The sequence below is a fragment of the Triticum aestivum genome, chromosome 7A (assembly GCF_018294505.1).
Source record: "Triticum aestivum cultivar Chinese Spring chromosome 7A, IWGSC CS RefSeq v2.1, whole genome shotgun sequence".
Lineage (NCBI taxonomy): Eukaryota > Viridiplantae > Streptophyta > Magnoliopsida > Poales > Poaceae > Triticum > Triticum aestivum.
The window spans coordinates 146,866,007-146,871,609 of NC_057812.1; the positions used below are offsets into that span (position 1 = coordinate 146,866,007).

At 47.4% G+C, this 5,603-nt stretch overlaps 1 pseudogene; it reads left to right on the top strand.

Moving 5' to 3' along the window:
- Nucleotides 1–1,624: 1,624 nt before the first annotated feature.
- Nucleotides 1,625–3,336, top strand: LOC123154387 (uncharacterized; annotated as a pseudogene).
- Nucleotides 3,337–5,603: the final 2,267 nt, after the last annotated feature.

Sequence of the window (5,603 nt, forward strand, 5' to 3'; positions counted from 1 at the left end):
CAAGTGCTCGCTCGAGGAGGGCGTCGTTGCCCATGTAACCGGTGACTTCCGCAAGGTAATGTGTTGTTCCGTTCTTATCTTCCAGCACATTCAGTCTTGATACCATAGTCTGCTAGCCTATACCTGCATCCATGGAATAGTTTTGCCCACTGCAAAAATTGGCTGCGACGGGCGACGTCGCCGTCACGAGGCCCCTGACGCACGCTCCATCGACAGCAAGCTAGTCTAGCGCCTACCGGACGGCGCCGTCATCCCAGCCTCTGGTAGGCGTGGCCGTCACCGCCCTGCAGACTGCCCGACACGCCTTGGGCGCTCTGGAGAGGTTGCTAGCCCGGTCAACGAAGACACCCGGGGCCGCTCGTCCCCTTCCTCGCCACGATCGACCTCCTGTGACGTGATTCAGCTCACCTCCGTGATAGGCGAGGACTCTTGGCTGCAGTGGATCACTCCCTGTTTTGGCGCCAAGCAACGACAGGCGGCTGTGTGCCCTGCTCTGGCTCCACAGACGCCAACACCTCCCCGTACCACGACCCTGGACATCATCGAGATCATCCCGTCCTCTCCTGCAGTGCAAGACAGTGGAGCTGCTGCTCCATCTCCTTCCTCCGAAGCTGAAGCTGAGCCGGCCACCCCGATCTTTGTCCCGGCGGTCAGCCCGGTTGCTGGCAATGCCGGCCACCCCTGTTTGTGGCCTGCCGGTCACCCCTGCTCGCTGCACCAAGCTCGCCCTCCCCAAGGCCAAGACCACCGACAAGGAGAAGGAAGACGCTGGCTGGGGTCGTAGGCTTCAACCTTGCTCGCTCCAGCCCGCGTCTCCAAGCCAAGGGGAGAAAGATGCCGATTGCGAAGATGGCGGAGAAGCTGCTATGCCAGCGCATGGGCGCCGTGGATGAAGGCCAGCAAGTCACAGAGAAAGCCATTCACAAATTTGTGGCCATGTTCCAAGGGCAGCTCCCTGACATCACAGTGGCGGCTCTCCGGGCGCTGTTCAACCTCGCGACGTGGTGGCGAGGCAGGACCGGAGTTGCAGGCGGTGACGGGGGACGCGTCCGGCTTGGCGGAGTGACTGGAGCGTTTGCAGCCCCTGTAGAAGAAGTGCTCTAGTTTCCATGATAGTTTCAAGCCCTCTACTTATGTGTGTGTACGCCTGTTTGCAATCGTCGACGTCGGCGTCGGCATCTGCAGGCTTTTGTGCTGATTAGTTTGTCCCGTTTCGGTACGTGTGAGCTGAATGTTGAGTGCCAGGCTGATGTTAGCTTTGTTGTGGCCAACTGCTACTTCACTTCTGAGTGCCAGGACTGATTTGTATGCCACCGACAGGTGGGCCAGAGGAGGACAAGTGAAGGAAGCCGCAGGCGTCCGCGGCATGTCCGTCCGGACACAAACTCAGTCCAAATTTGAACCGTAGCCGCATTGGGCCGTGGTAGACGCCATTGGGGGTGGGGCGGGACATAGGAGGAATTCCGAGTTTGCTTGCTCTTTGCTCAATTCGTCGGACCCGGGACTTCTTTACGCACTCGGCGTCCGAGTCGGATTTAAAACGAAACCCACAAGCGGCCCCGTACGTTCTGCTATAAATACATGCGTGCACCAGTTCACGGCTTGAGAAAAAGTCTATCGAAGCTACTGTAGACTAGATTGTTTTCGCCCGACGATCCGGCCTGCAAGCCGCTAGCTAGCTGCTGCGGCGATGGCTACGGCTAAGAGATCCAGGGCGAAGGCCGCCAGGGCCAAGGCCGCGGAGGCAACCAAGACGGCGAGGGCGAACGCCCCTCTGGCCGCGGTCGCAGCTAACTGGGAGGCCGTCCAAGCCGCCAGGACAGCCGAAGCAAAAGCCCGAGAGGCCGAAGAAGCTGCCGAGACGGCCGCCGCCAAAGCCGTGGAGGCGGAACAAGCCGCCGAGACGGCCAGGGTCATGGCCGAAGAAGCCGCCAAGGCGAGGGAAGTGGCGAGAGAGATGGGCCGGCTAGAGGACCAGGAATCCGAGTGGGCGCAGTGCGACGAGGAGCTGTTCGCCTCCAGGTTCCGCCGTTACTGGAACAAATCGTACGCCTTCCGCAGCGTCCGTCGCTCCCGCACCTTCCTTCAAACCAGTAAGAGCTCGTTCTTCTTCCCTGCCTCCGTTCCAGAATTTCTCTATAGCTTTTCACAAAGTTTGTATTTTTATAAAAAAATCTATAGAAACTACATCAAATGGAACAAAGCTAGTATATGTATTTTTAAATAAATCTTATTTCGTTCTTTCATTAACTTGGTATTAATGGATCAATGCAGCATCTATCCCCGCCATGCGTTACACATACCCTGCTCCTGATGACAGCCCCAAGGCCATGGAGACTCTGCAGATGGTGTCGGTCAAGATGACAAGATCGCGGCAATCAAAGAGGGCTTACGCTGGCCACTGCAAGTGTTTGGTCTCGTTGCTGCTCGCGACAACTTGGATCACATGCGCAACATTATTTTTCACCGTTCGAGAAATAACTGTCAAACCATCACCGAAGAGGTTTGTATGTTCTTACCCCTCCGTTTTCCTTTCCAAGTTGCCTTCTCTATCAATTGTTTGCTCTCATATATATGGAATACATTAGGTTGGCTGTTGCACTATATCCACTTGATGCAGTCTTACTATTGATGAAATAGAGCATAATTACTCACGTACATTGTTGTTCCACTCATGCAGGATCCATATCTTGCATTGACCGGCCCTAGCCGAGCTATTGCCGTGTCGGTGGACCCTTCTTACGTTGAGGTTTCCCTGAAAGTCAAGGGCGCCACTAAAGCCGAGGATAAAGACCTGAGCGATCTTGTTTTGGTGCACAGAACCGGGCGTTTTCTGAGCGGTCTTTACCGTAGTAGGCTCAGCACATTGGAACTTACCTTCGACCATGTTACCCGCTCCGTAGAGGCTACAATCTGTGTAAAACTAACTGATGGGTCATGGCCAACTAGTTTCCGGGGCGTGATCACTGCCAGCAACGGTTCTCGTGATGACCTGAAAGTCAAGTTACTTGATTCCGGAGATGACGGGTTGCCCGTAGATGCCAATGGCAGGATCAAGCTCTCGCGTCATGTGGTTTCTGTTGGACATGTGGAGTCTCTGAACGTTTATGTCGCTGCCAATCGGGTTGATGAGAAACAAGTTGTTGAGAGTGGCAGGGCAACTTTTAAGGCAAAGAGGTCTGGTGTTAGCCTCAGCGAGCTCTGCCTTGGCTTCTGTAGTATGAATGTTACCGTTGCTTGGTCCTGTTTCCGTCATGAGTGGTAACTCTCTCAGAAGGCTGCTTTTGGCGGGAAAGGAAACATCATTTTTTTTACCTAGGAAACACCATTATTTGAACCGACTTATGTTTCCCTGTATAGTGGGTGTTGTACCATTTGCATGCTCAAGTGGTGTATGGTGGTGGTGTTTTGTTGTAGTACTCCCTCCGTTCCTAAATACTTGTCTTTCTAGGCATTTCAACAAGTGACTACATACGGAGCAAAATGAGTGAATCTACACTCTAAAATATGTCTACATACATCCGTATGTAGTAGTCATTTGAAATGTCTAGAAAGACAAATATTTAGGAACGGAGGGAATACTAGCTAATGATGATATGGAAATATGTACGTATGTTCTAGTGTTGTTGCTTGTATGGATCAGAAAGTAATATTTGGCCACTTCGCTAGCTCGAGTTTATACTTATGTATGTGTAGTAATTAATTCGACGAACTCATTTTGGCTCAAGGCATAAGTGAGATATAATTGCTTTTTTACATGGGATATATATAATTACCTCTTCAATAGAAAATATCTATATAGTCTCTTCAGATGTGTATACTAGATGACACCCCGCTCGTTGCTGCCGGAGTTGCCTACAATATACTTCAATAAGATTCGGGTATATGAATATGAATATTTTAGATTAATAATATGAGAACTAAAGCTGAAAATACATGTAACTATAAAATACTCCCTCCGTTCCTAAATATAAGTATTTTTAGATATTCCAATGTGGACTACATACGGAGCAAAATGAGTGAATCTACACTCTAGAGTACGTGTAGACCCAATTAAATATCTAAAAAGACCTATATTTAGAAACGGAGGGAATATTATTGAATATAAGTATAGGTTAACATAATTAAAACATTTGACATAATTGTGTGTATGTAGAGATAAATATGCTAGTAGGAATCAACTACGAGTCTTGACTCTTAAGGGGTACATGATAAATTTGCCAACAAAATCACTAGCCGAGGGGTACCCATTTGCAAAGATAGCACAAACAAGTTGATACATTTGAAACGATATAATATGTTCTTGAGTTAAGGAACTACACTGAAAGTAAAGGCAGACCGCAGACAGCGGAACATTTGCATCTAACCAAAAGAACACGACACATCATGATGATAAACCAGGTTCAACTAGCTGAGATAGCGCAAACAAATTGTACAGCTCATTCCATGCTGTTTCTAGGAGGCCTCTTCTAAGATTGGAAACAGTGCAACATTGCACTTGCAGAGACAAAAGACCAGACCAGAGCCATGTCTCGAAACTGAAGCCTGTATATATACCAGACAAGGTAGGATCAAGTTGAGTGTGATATCATCTCGAGAAAATATTGCACAAAAAATTGACGAGTGTAATTTAGTTACAAAATGCATAATATCTGTAGCTTATCTAATTATTCCAATGTTGTGGATATGTGATTGAGATAAAACTTTGACTGATCACATAATGACTACTTCCCTAGCTATTACATCCACCATTTTCACCCCATCACGGTAAGAATGTCTAAACTGACCGGCCACAAGTACAAAAATATGTGCTGCTAGTTAACTTACATGTGGATAGTTGTGCAACCAATTTGATGTTAATCTGCATAGCACTGACAAAACGACTCAACAACTTTAAAATCCTGCAAACCCTCCCATCAACATCTCTACATCTGATTCCCACCATATTAAGATGTTTGGATATTGCAGGTAATTTTTCCAATGGATAGCCCAGCACAGTAATAAACTCCCGTCTCTGTAGTGAACAAAAAAGAATCATCGAGATCTGAGCAATGATGCATAACAGAAATGTGAATCAAGATCTACCAACAATGCATAAAGAAAATGTCCATTAAGATCGATGAATACACGCACATACATATATTCAACAGAAGCAGTCGATTATGCACGGTGTCATGTAGATTCTCAAACTATGAAAATCGGCATACAAATCCTCGAAGTGCAGTAAGTGTGTCATTCAGGTCCAAAATATGTCCGACCACGCCTGACCGGCTAGCTGGCGTCGATGACCTGTGACATGTCAGACCAGGGGTCCGCAAGTTAACTGCAGTGACGAAAATATGCAAATAAATTCAAATTCATGAACTTTAAAAATATGTTCGCGTCGTTCGTGAATATGGAAAACAATGTTTGCGTCCTCCGCGACTATGGAAAAAATGTCCGGAGATACTCATATACCTTCACGACTTTAAAAAATGTTCATGAATATGGAAAAAATGTTCGCAAACATTCATATACTTTCATGATTTTTCAGAAAATGTTCATAGATATGGAAAAAAAATTCACAACTTTAAAGTAATGTTTGCGTCATTGGTGAGTATGGA